We start from the raw sequence: 13,447 nt of genomic DNA, 5'->3' as shown, positions 1-13,447 counted from the left end.
TTTCTATCCTAGTGCAATTAGCCCAAGATACGTGAACGTTTACTGAGCCCTTCATACAATAGAGGCCTCAAAATTACCTTTGCAAATCTAGGAATTCTACCGAATCATTATTAGGACTTATGATATCAATATGTACCAATTTGTCTACATAGCATTGCTACAATATCATCACTGATTTGCAGAAAATCTGCCTAATAGGATGGGCTAGTGCCCGGGAATTATTATACTATTTTAATAATGACGGGAAAGGCATATCAGCTTCAAGAAGCAATCCTAAGATGAAGTCTTTTTGGGCCTTGCCTCTTAGAGCTCATCCATTGCAGACAATAATAGGCCATTTCCAAAGGTCACTTAAATACCTTTAGCCTATTCTAGATGGCTCCTGACAGGAATAATCCCTGGAACACACAGTAATTGTGGTTTTTTTTTTCATTTCATTTTTTCATTACATTTCTCTGTTTATGCTTTATTTATTAATTATAATCTTTCTTGTTTCAGGCTCAATAATTTTGTTATTTTCATTATATACAGAAATGGAAATTTTTTTAAGTTTTATTTTTATTTTATGTGTATGAATGTTTTGCCTGCATACAGGTCTGTGCACATGTGTGCCTGGTGCCTACAGAGGCCAGCAAGGGCATCAGATCCCCTGCAAACAGAATTACAGATGGTTGAGAACTGCCATGTATGCACTGAAAACCAAACCTTAGTCCCTTGGAAGAACACCCAGTGATCTTAACCACTGAGCCATCTGTCCCATCCTGGAAACATTTCTTCTGTCCTTCTAGGTTTCATCTGGACCCTTTGTAACAAATGATAGATTAACACACAGATTGTTACAACAGGATAAGATTAAAAGAAGTGACTTGAACTTAAATCCTTTCTTCAGTGAAGAAAAGGGGAGAATGATGTGAATGAGGCACATTCGGAACACGGGCCATGAGAACGGCTCTATTGAGAGCTGATTTACTCCAAAGATGAAGTTTTCTTGAGACTTAGGGCCTGTTTTTCCTGATACAGAGGTGATACTGTTACAAATGTAAAGCTACTGCATAAACCAATTCCCCTTACAAAAGGGGGTAATAGACTCTGTTTTCCACAGTTCATCTCAAAATAATCCTTTTCCAATGTGGCCTTATTTTGCCCTCCTACCAATATCTTTATTATCACTTTTATATTATTTTCTTTTTCTGATATGTTTCTGTATGGTTTTATTTATTCGATTTTGTGTTTTGACATGCAGTTATCCTTGTCTGCACAGAAAGATTGAGGCCAGCTTAAACTACATGAAACCTTATTTCAAAAAACAAACAAATAAACAAATAAAAGACCAACCAAACAAAAACACCCATACAGACTGATAGACATAAAATGCCTTAGGCTTGAAGTTTTTCTCTTTATAGCCTGTGACAATCTCATTAGTTTGACATGCAACATTATGGTTTTTTTTTAAATGTATAATGATAATAAGTCTTGCTGTGATTTGAATTATGAATAATGTGAATTTGAACCTAATATACATCTAAATCTACAGGAAGTAAGTCATGCCCTTCCTTCTTTGGTTCTCTGTTTCCTTTCTACAGGCTCTTCTCTTCCTCATGAGCTTGGGCACAGTGGCCTGAGCATGGCCAGGGACTCCTCTGGCAGGGTTCCCCAGCCCATTCTCAGTTAAATATAAACCAGCTGACAGACCACTGTGATTGCTTTCTGTAACTGTTTAACCACCGAAACCACAACCATCCCTCCGGGCGTTACACTGTAGCAGCTCTTCAACCAGCAGGTGTTTCAACAGTTTTATTCCTAAGTCCTATTAAAGATGGGAGAAAGACTTTCCTTGAAAGGGGCTTTCGTGGATGAGAGAGACAGCTCCATCTGAATACTTATGGACAAGGTTGGGTGGGTGGATAGAAAAGTCCCAGGAAGAAGCATGAAGGCTAAGGGGATTCTTGCTCAATCAACTCAATAGAATTCACTCTTAAATCGTTTTATTGATGAATGACAGGCATGGCAAAAACTACATATTTAATGTGCATACCCAGGGAGTTTAGAAATAAGTACATACCTGTGAAGCCAGCATCAAGGCTATAGCCATTGACAGTACTTATTGAAGTTTTCTCTTGCTTCTTTATTTTTATTTGTGTGTCTATAAGGAACATTTATAATGAGAATCACCTTTCCAATTAGAAATGTAAAAATAAGGTACAGTATTGGTAGTTCTAGGCACTATACTACACAGATTTCTGGGCTTACTTATTTAGCATAATTTGAAATTTTTACCCTTTGGCGAACACCTCTCCATTTTTCTCTCCCTTGAAGCCCTGGGCAATCACAGCTCTACTCTCTGCTTATGTGTTATTGCAGGTTGTACAAGTAAGTAAGACCATATTAATATTTCCCTTGCCATAGCTGGTTTCTTTCATTCACCATAATGCACTCTGAGTCCATTAGTGTTGTTATAAATGACAAAGTTTTATTCTTTTGAAAAGCTGAACAGTAGACTATGTATATACACACTACATTTATGTATGTGTATATGGGAGTGTGAATTCATGCTTATGTGTATACAGACACACATGTATGTGGTTGTGCATGCACACATGTGTTCCAGAAATTAACTTTGGGTGGTGTGTGTGTGTGTGTGTGTGTGTGTGTGAGTGTATATATTTGCACCACATGGGTGCAATAGAAGGCACTAGATCTCCTGGAACTGGAGTTACAGGCAATTGTGAGCCACCGTGTGGGCAGTAAGAACAGAACTAAGATGTTCTGCAAGAGCAGGGGTTCTCTTAGCCACTGAGTCATTTCTCCACTCCCATCTATACTTTTTTTTATTAGATATTTTCTTTATTTACATTTCAAATGCTATCCCGAAAGTTCCCTATACCCTCTGCCCTGCTCCCCTACCCTCTCATTCCTACTTCTTGGCCCTAGCATTCCCCTATACTGGGGCATATAAAGTTTGCAAGACCAAGGGGCCTCTCTTCCCAATGATAGCCGAATAGGCCATCTTCTGCTACATATGCAGCTAGAGACATGAGCTCCAGGGGTACTGGTTAGTTCATATTGTTGTTTCACCTATAGGGTTGCAGACCCCTTCAGCTCCTTGGATGCTTTCTCTAGCTTCTACACTGGGAGCCCTGTGTTCCATCCTACAGATGACTGTGAGCATCCACTTCTGTATTTGCCAGGCACTGACATAGCCCCATATGAGACAGCTATATCAGGGTCTTTTCAGCAAAATTTTGCTGGCCTATGCAATAGTGTCTGGGTTTGGTGGCTGATTTTGGGATGGATCCCCGGTGGGGTAGTCTCTAGGTAGTCCATCCTTTCATCTTAGCTCCAAACTTTGTCTCTGTAACTCCTTTCATGGGTATTAAAAACAATGAATTTATGAAATTCTTGGGCAAATGGATGTATCTGGAGGATATCATCCTTAGTGAGGTAATCCAATCACAAAAGAAGTCATTAGATATGCACTCACTGATAAGTGGATATTAGCCCAGAAACATAGAACACCCAAGATACAATTTGCAAAACACAAGAAAATGAAGAAGAAGGAAGACCAGCCTGTGAATACTTCATTCCTCCTTAGAATAGGGAACAACCCCATCTATACTGCTTTCCATAATGGTTACTCTAATTTACACTCCCACCAACAGCAAAACAATGTTTCCTTGTCTCCATATTCTTGTCCACATGTTAATCTTATGTTGCTAATTCAACATTGTTCCTGCATGGTAACAGCATGCAACATGCTAAAATGCTAAGAGTCAGTGAGAAACGTATCTGGGTATCAAGACTGAACAAACACCAGCAGTGGATCATTTTCACTAAACCAATGTAGCAAGCTTCTTTATAAAACTGAATAGCCTTACTCAGGCTTGATCAAACACAGAGACTTTGTCACGGGAATCATTAAATATAGCCAAGGTAGGGAAACTTTTGGCTACAATGACCTGTCTAGAGTCATCCATCTCATTGACCTTCCATGAACATGACCCCTCATATTTACAGCATTACATTTTTTGGACCTCCGAGTGAGCTATGATGGAGTTTTGCTGTCAATGAGTTTTCTTGGGTCTAATCTCATATGTCTTGTCTATGAACACTCAGCCAGACAGAACAGCTTCTATTGAAGAAACATATGGTTTGTTGTTTTGTTTTGTTTTGCCCACACTTTCCCATTTAGCTCCTGAATAAACAACACAGAGACATCAGAATTTGTTAACAAGCTGCAAGCCTAAACCAGGCAGGTTCTAAGATGATTATAACCAGACTAGGCTGTTAATACCCAGATAAATGCCCTGTTTCTTGCCAACTGAGTCTTGCTCTGATGCCTGTGCTTCCTCAGGGTGAGCTTCTCTTGGTCACGTCCTCACGGTCCATCCTACCTCATGGTGACTTTCTTTTTTTCACCTCCTTCATGGTCCCCTAAGGAGACCCCCTACTCGATCTGAAGTTCTGTCTTCCTTTCTCCTCTGCTCAGTCACAGGTTCTAGCCTTTTATTACCAAATCAGAGATGATTGGGGAACATTCTTTACAGCATATTGGTCAATATGATGACCATGTCCAGACTGCAACCTGATTTGGGGCACAGAACTCAGCATCTGCATACACAGCACACAAGCCAACTGCTATAGGCTTCCCCTCTCGAACATTTACTCACCCATTCATCTCTTCTCTCACCTTTCACATGACACACTGTTGTCCTGGTTTCTAGTTCTACTGAATCTCATGGCCGTGGCTCTCAATCCTATCTTCTACTTCCTTTCTCAATCTACTTGCTTCTTGCTCCTGATTCTAGGATTCTAGCACTTACCTCTCAGGTGTGCTTGCTCCTCACACTTCCTCTTTCTCCCTCCCTCCTTCCCTTCTTTCTTTCCTTCTTTTGTAGATAAGGTCTCATGTAGCCCATGAACTCCCTATGTAGCTGAGGGTGACCTTGAACTTCTGATCTTCCTGGCTCTGCTGTCTGAGAGGTGGAGTTGCACATGTAACCAGCAAGCACGGTTTCAGATGTGTTTTATTATTATCATCATTATTTTCTAATTTTGATTGATTCTTACTTTGTGTTGGTGGTTTTTTTCCCACAAGGACATATATAAAATGAAAGTTAAGTTTCATGTCATATTTCATAGTAACAGAAAGCAAAAATGGTCATTAGTTTCTTGGGAGTCTCCCTAGAGATAGCCTCACCTCTGAATTTATAAATATTCATATCCATCTACATATTTCCTTATGCATAAATTGCTGCACACCATACCTTTCTGCTGCTTACTCCATACCTGGCTCTCCCCTATGGTATCTAGACTGAGAGAGCTCTACTTGAGCGCAGAGGGAACTGTTTGCTCTTTCTAATCAGATGGCATTTCTTTATCTTTGACTCTTGGAAATGACTTGAGCCACTCTGGGACTCCACCCCAGCCAAACGTTCCCTTGGCTTCTTCTACTCAAGATTCTAATAAACTTAATATAAAAGGGTTCCAATAGGTGGAACCACTTGCTGATTTCCCACCCCACCTTCACAGGCTTACACCACACCCAAGCTTTGTCTGACCTTCCTGCCCAGAGAAGAATGAAGCAGTGCTGCCCTTGAAACATTCATTTCTGCCACAAAACAGCTGAGTTAAAAAGGGAAATGGCTCTTTCTGGAAGGGCATCTGTGGACCTTCAGCAATGACACACTGATGCCTGGCCATGAGCCCAGAATCACAAAACCTTCTCAGCCATATCAGACAAATGGCACATGCACCATTAGGGCAAGGCTCAGCAATATCAAGTCAGCAATACTTCCTGCTTTATATGTGTGCTTCTCCTTCTGTATAAACAAGGGATCACTTTAAACAGAAACAATCAGGGCCCAGGACTACATAGTAGCTTTATTCTCCCACCTTTTGAGCTTGTTGTAGGAGCCCCAAACACTGAATCTCTTTAGCAGATTATTACATTGTCACTTCCTAAAGAGTTAGGCTTGATCCCTGGTTCAGCACATAGACATATACACTCACACACATACACACATAGACAAAGACACACAGACACAGACACACACACACACACACACACGCACACACACAGACACACACACATACACACCTCACTATGTAGTCCTGTAGTCTGGAACTCACTACATAGACTCACTATCTATACCAGTCCGGCCTTGAGCCCACAGATTTCCACTTGCCTTGACCTCCCAAGCACTGGGATTAAAGGTGTGTGCCATCAATATTTTTTGAATGATTATCTTTTACATCATAGGTTAAGTTTTATTCCCTGAACCATAACTATGTACATGCTGGTTTAGCTTTTGTTTTCAGATTATCATGCCCCACCCCTTGTAACCTTCCTTCTTTATAAACCCTACTATTGGCTTTCTGATATTTTCTTGTGAATTTCTACTAGGAAGGAATCAAGAGGAAGGATAGAATTTTTGTGTGATTTCCTCTCAAGTTCCCTGGCCTAACTCAAAGAAGGTGAAAAGAAAGGAGAATGAAGCATTGCACTGAACTCCCCAGGACAGAGACTGTCGATACCCGGTCTCCCTTTCTTCAGTGGCCGTAGGCTTAATATCTTGGCACAGGGCTGCACAGAAGAAAGAACACATTCACTAGCTTCTGCACATTTAGATGTGGCTATGAACTAAAGTGTGACAGAAGACACATAAAAGAAAATGTCCTGTGACTACATTAGGAGCTTTCCTGAAGAAACTTCTAGAATATGTTCTGCCGGGTTTTTTTATTTTTTTTCATCATCTGTTGAATTATCCCTCAGAGGTGGAGATATGGAAAAAAAGATGTTAACTGAAGCTTGTTAAACAGCAAGGTAGACTTTATACAGGACCACCATGACAGATGTACAGAAAACAAGAACCAGTGGGTATTTATCACCAAGGGCCAGGGTGGAGCTCAGAGGATAGAAATTTACCAGGAGAAAACATCAAAAGTAAGGGACATTCCAGGCAAACTCACCTAGCAGAGTACTTGCTCAAGAAAGGTGTGGAGTGTAGACATCACCTGGAGGCTGATACTGGTGAGGAGTCTGTTCAGGCGGTGGCCAGATAAGGAGGATGGAGGATTCTAGTCAAACCAACCTAGCAGGATTCTTGCTTATGTTGGACATCATAAAAATAAACACAAAAGTTCCAGAGTTAGGCTAGCTGAGATTAACTTCAGGGGAGCTTGAGTAGAGTTTACCAAAGGGAGTGAGTTTTGTAAAGGGCTGTACTATAGAGACGACTTCAAGGTAACCTGGTGTCCCATCCTGACCTTGGGTTTGTACACTTTATTTTTTTTCATAGGAAAGAAATTAATTCTGGTCAGATGTTTTTAAATTATACTTTAAAATTCATAATAACATTAATTCATAGATGTCGATTTAAACATTCTTGCTGAATCTTGGGCCCTGACTTTCCAACTTACACAGTACATTGTTTAGCTTGAAACTTCAACCCTTTGGCACTTGGAACTGAAAACTGGGCAGGAGAAACAGGAAGAGCTTGAAATGTTTTTTGGGAGGCTGGATTCCAGGTGACAGCTTGGGTCTGCACATGCTGGTAGAACTTTAGCCCTACACCTGCTTGACCCAAGGTGGAAGGGACAACTCTGTGCTTCTCTCTGTCTGGGCAGCTCCGTGTGTCTACATCCCTTTACAATCTCTATTAGAAGAACTGGCTGTTAGTCAGGGGTCTGGGATGAAGATACACCCACAATAGGGAAATTGCTAAGACAGACTTTACTCTGGACTGGAACAAGAAGTGTGGGTAGCAACAGGGAGAAATGAGAACTAATAACCAAGCATCAGGATCTATCTCAGAGAATGGAAACTTACTGAAACAAAACCATTAAGGGTAAGGGGGATTCTAGACAAACTGACCTAATAGAATTGGTAATGAAGTCAGCAAGGAAGAAAAAACATGGTTCATGGGTCAGTATTTAGCTGGATCCTTGTCCCTGTCCCCAGCCCTGGTCAGTGTTTACATGAACATGTTTACCTAGTTTACCTACCTAGATGGAGGTGGTTCTCATAGATAATAGCTATGATATGTAGGTTGTAGCTACACATTTTCTCATGTATGTAGTAGCAGGTATCAATCCCAGACGATGAGCATGCTAAATAAGCTACTACTGAACTATAATAGATTCTGACCTAGTTCTTGAAAAATTCGAGGAGTCTCTCTAGTGACTGGTCTCTTGCCTTCTATCCTGTTTGAAGCCATAGGAATCATTTGCAAGGGTTCACTGTGGCTAATGGACATGGAGTATTCATACTGATTGAAGAGGGTACTTCTCAGTCTATCCCCCATTTCATGGTGAAGGGGATATCAGCTCATGTAACGATGCCCTCTGTGTGCTAACTTGGAATGTGTCTCTCTATAGGAGTCCTCTCTAAATGTTTTTAGTTACCGTGGGTTTATCCACTCTCTCTTTGTTACCTGACACATGATTGAGTCACCTGCCTGGGGGAGATTGAGTACATGACATACAGTAGGGTTCAGAGGAGTCTGCATTGTTTTCAAGGACAGAGGTTGTGCTGAGTTGTCCAGGGAGAGCTGACAAGCCAATAGATCGACGTGTCCTGAAGCCTTGATGGAGTTTTCCACCTGGAAGGGTGACAGGGGACATTGCAGCTATCAGAAGTGGAAGAAGACAGAGTGCATGATGACCTCCATGTCTCCTCATCTCGAGAATACTCAGAAGACTACGGCCTTCACCCCACAGAGACAGATACCATCTTATAGTAAAAAGCAGGAAATGGGGCCAGCCGTGGACACTAACCCTTTAAAAAGACATTCAAGATCTCTTTAAAGGTATTACTGAAATGGCCACCTATAAACAAGCTTTAGTAAATGACTAATATTTTCATAATGTTTCTTAAACCATCAAGCAAGCAAATGCAAACAGCAGTGGCGACTCAGGCGGAAAGTCCAGTTGACTATCAGAGTAAGGAAATTCTATTTCTCTGTCATTATGGGCTGAGTTGCCCTCTAAGTCTTATGCTGTCATTTTAGTGTCTAGTAGCTCAGACTGTGGTTTTCTTTGGTGATGAAAGAGATAACAGAATTAAAATGAGGTCTTTAGCCCAGCCCTATCCCTTACAAGTGGTGCCATTATAAAAAGAGATTAGAACAGAGACGTAAAGGATGCAGCATCAGGCATCTGCAAGCTAAGAGGAGGAGCCTCAGAATGATTCCAATCTTCTTGACATTAACACAAAATATGCACGTCAGAGAACAACTATGTGGAGTCAGATCCCTCCTTCTACTTATACATAGGGTCCAAGGATTGAATCTGGGTGACTGGGTGTGTATAGCAAGTGCCTTCACCAGCTGAGTCACCTTGCCAGCCTCTGGCAGACATCTTAATGTCAGGCTCCCAGCCTCCAGAAGCACAAGGAGGTCCATCTCTGTTTAAGCCACTCTGTCTGAGGTGCTTGCCTATGGAAGCCCTAGCAAATAAATATATCTGCCTATCTGAGTAAGAGTGGAAACAAACTTCTGCTTTACATTTTACATCTTTTACATCAATGGGAGCGGAGCATGTTAACATAGGACACAGTTAGTTAGCACTTCTGTTCCAAAGGCTTCTAAGTATGGTTTGCTCATTGAAATCACTGGGAGACTTCATGTAGTCCTTATCTGAAGGTATGAAAGTTGGGGCATAAAGCAATAAAGTAGCTTGTCCACAGCTCCCCAAAGCTTTACTGGCAAGTGGCGGAGAGAATTGTGAGCTAGATGCTCAGCTTAAGGGTTACACCCCACCCCCCCCACCCCACTCAGTTTTCATACAGAGTCTTTCTTTTCTTCTTGTTCTCCTTGCCCCCCTCCTCCTCTTCCTCTTCATCTTCTTTCTCCTCCTCCTCCTCCTTTTCTCATCCCCTGTCTCTGTCTCTTCCTTCTGGTATCTCTCTCTCTCTCTCTCTCTCTCTCTCTCTCTCTCTCTTTCCCTACCCCCACTGTGCCTTGCTATATAACCCAGACTAGTCTTGACCTCGTGATCCTCCTGCCTGCCCCAGCCTCTTGAATGCTAGGCTTCTGAATTACAGGCATATGCCACCATACCCAGTTTCTGTGTTGGAACACATCTGTTTACTGCATCTGCTATCAGAGTCCCGTGGAATACCATGTTTTGTCATAGCTGGAAAAACTGAAGCTACACCGAAGTCTGTGCAGCTTTAGCACGTAGCATTCTGTCCCTTCTCAGTAAAAGAGGGTGACTCATAGGAAGGAGCAAAGGCAGTTTCATGCTCTTTCTCCCTGCTAGGAGACCTTGGTCACTGTGTTTCTTAGCATTGGAGGTGGGCACTTCTTTAGCTGTGAAGACCCTTCTGTTTTGTTTGTAGGTGTGAATACTTTTTGAGCTTTCCCTGAATGGACTTGTGAAACCTAGGAGAGAAGAGAAAGAAGATATTTGCAGTGTCTGACAGGTTTAGAACTGGAGCTCTAAGAACTGTCTGGGAGTAGGAGACAAGATAGGCTACCCGTTATTAGCCCAGAAACTTAGAATACCCAAGATACAAGATACAATTTGCAAAACACATGAAACTCAAGAAGAAGGAAGACCAAAGTGTGGATACTTTGCTCCTTCTTAGAATAGGGAACAAAATACCCATGGAAGGAGTTACAGAGACAAAGTTCGGAGCTGAGAAGGAAGGAAGGACCATCCAGAGACTGCCCCACCCAGGATCCATCCCATATACAACCACCAAATCCAGACACTATTGCATATGCCAACAAGATTTTGCTGACAGGACCCTGATATAGCTCTCTCTTGGGAGACTATGCCAGTGTCTGGCAAATACAGAAGTGGATGCTCACAGTCATCTATTGGATGGAACACAGAACCCCTAATGAAGGAGCTAGATTAAGTACCCAAGGAGTTAAAGGGGTCTGCAACCCTATAGGAGGAACAACAATATGAACTAACCAGTACCCCCAGAGCTTGTGTCTCTAGTTGCATATTTAGCAGTGAAAGAACCTAGTGGGGAAAACCCCACTCAACTCCCGATTTGGCGTGCACCCAAGAATCACGAATAGAACCCAACACCTTGATGTAACAACACGAGGTATTTTAATGGCGGAGCTCCGGGTTGAAATGTATCTCACACAGGAGACAGTGGATTTGACCACGCACGAGGCTTGGAAGCTAGGGGTTTTTATAGAAAAGGAGTGGGGCTGGGGGAGGAATTGGCGTGGTTTCACATGATTGGACACATCAGCAGCCTGTTAACATTTAACTTAGGTTAGAGGATAGGGAGGCGATGGGCCTGCCCGGGCATGTCCTGGTCTGTTCTGCTATGTTCTCAGCCCCAGGTTTCAAAGCTCACAAACAACTCTTTGGGCTATTTGACATATATTACATGAATCACAGGTCTCAAGTTTTATTTCCTTTCAGCAGCAGATGGCCTAGTCGGCCATCAATGGGAAGAGAGGCCCTTGGTCTTGCAAAGATCATATGCCCCAGTACAGGGGAATGCCAGGGCCAGGAAGCGGGAGTGGGTGGGTTGGGGAGCAGGGCGAGGGGAGGGTATAGGGGGCTTTGGGAATAACATTTGAAATGTAAATGAAGAAAATATCTTAAAAAAAAAAAGATAGGCTATCCGTAAGAGGTCCCACCTGTGCCTGGACTAGGTCTGAAAGTTAAGATGGCTCCCCTGGGGGCTTTGGTACAGTGTCGTAGAAGGTGTCACTGGCAGCTCACTAGAGCAGACTGAGCAGCAGTTCTACACTCTTAGGAGAACTTCTTGGGATCCTGACCTCATTAAGTTCCCAGTGGCATGAGCATCCCATCCCCCCAGTGAGGAGTTTATCTCTAAGTACTCAAACAATTTGGCAAGCTTTCAGATGTAATTAGATAGGCTTTCCCTCCCTGCTATTTTCTCTCTTTTACTGTTTGTCCCTTTTTGCAGATCTTTTTCCAACATTCCCCTCCTTCTTCCACTGACTTTTCATATCCTTCATTTCCAAGGCCCTTTAAGAGTCTTCTTTTAAAAAAAAAAAAAAAAAAAAAAAAAAAGCAGCAAAACGTGAATTCTTGCTTCTGCAGCACGATTTTCTTTCTTACTTCTCTAAACATGGTTTTTGGTTGTTTGTGAAGGAGAGCAGTGGTGGGAGCCATTTTCTTCCAGAGGTTTCTTGTTCCTCTCAGGTCTCTTTCCGTGGGTCTCTATCTTCAGTGTTCTATGCACTTCACTAGAGTGAAGCAAGGCTAGAAGTTTTAAAAAATGTTGTTGAATACTGTACCTCTATAAATGTGAATTTATCTTCTTTTCAAGTGAACATAGAAATTCATGAAGCTTGATTAAATAATAGGGCATTAAAAAATTTGCTAACTTTCAAAGGTTAAAAATATAGAGATAACATTGCCTAACTATAAGGCAATAACATCAGAGATTAATGACTTTTTTCATATCTAAAAATTTGGAATTTTTTTTAATGTAAAAAGTATTCAGGGGCAGGGTAGATGGCTCAGTGGTTAAGAGTACTGGCTGTACTTCCAGAGGTCCTGAGTTCAATTCCCAGCAACCACATGGTGGCTCACAACCATCTGTAGTAGGATCTAATACACTCTTTTTGTATGTCTGAAGAGAACAACCATATACTCACATACATTAAATAAGTAAATAAATAAATAAATAGATAGATAAATCTTTTAAAAATACAAAATGGAAATGTGGCATGAAAATAGAAAAAAGGAACAAGAAAAGTAGTTCAAATAAGTCTATGTAAATAAATGTGAAAACGTGAAAGAAATAGGTATTTTAAGAAATGTATGACTTACTAAAATTGATACAACAGTATAGACAAAGTTTAAGTACATTTCTGCAGAAGAAAAAAAATTAAATAATTTTCCTCTACAAAAGCAAAAATCAACCAAACCAAGCCAAATCAAAAAAAAACAAAAAAACAAAAAAACAAAAAAACAAAAAAACCACCAAGAAACATATGTCTGTTGGGCTGTGGTGGTGCATACCTTTAATCCCAACAGTTGGGAGGCAGAGGCAGATCTCTGTGAATTTGAGTACAGACTCTTCTATGTGGTTAGGTTTGTGACAGCCAGGACTACATAGAGCTATAACATCTTTTTGAAAAAAGAAAGTATTAAAACCCAATGGCCTTCCACCAAGAGCAAATAGAGACATGATAGACAAGAACTACATACACTATTAAACATAAAACTAAAAAGATGAAAAGTATATAGTAATTATGAAGATTTGAAAATTTTTCAGAAAGGCATACCATATTGATGAATAGAAAGATTCAATCTCATAAAGATGAAGTTTTACATGAGGAAATGTAGATCTAGTTTATAAGTGCCAAACCATTCTTAAAAATGTAAACAACACATGATTTTCTTCTTGAAACTAGGAAAGTTTTTTACAAAATTTATTTAGATGAACATGTAAGTAAGAATAGTCAGAAAAAGCCAGTCATGTTGGTAAACACCTTTA

General features: G+C 41.1%; 1 long non-coding RNA gene across 1 annotated transcript; it reads right to left on the bottom strand.

Moving 5' to 3' along the window:
* Window positions 1–6,790: 6,790 nt before the first annotated feature.
* LOC115029215 lies at window positions 6,791–10,434 on the bottom strand. The gene is made up of 3 exons (XR_003834774.1): window positions 10,059–10,434; window positions 8,484–8,600; window positions 6,791–7,102 (listed from the first exon to the last, which is right to left on the bottom strand). It is a non-coding gene; the product is annotated as an uncharacterized LOC115029215 (long non-coding RNA).
* Window positions 10,435–13,447: the final 3,013 nt, after the last annotated feature.

Source organism: Mus caroli, chromosome 14 (assembly GCF_900094665.2).
Source record: "Mus caroli chromosome 14, CAROLI_EIJ_v1.1, whole genome shotgun sequence".
NCBI lineage: Eukaryota > Metazoa > Chordata > Mammalia > Rodentia > Muridae > Mus > Mus caroli.
Note: the sequence above shows the minus strand (reverse complement) of the source record. Positions and strands in the feature narration are given on the sequence as shown.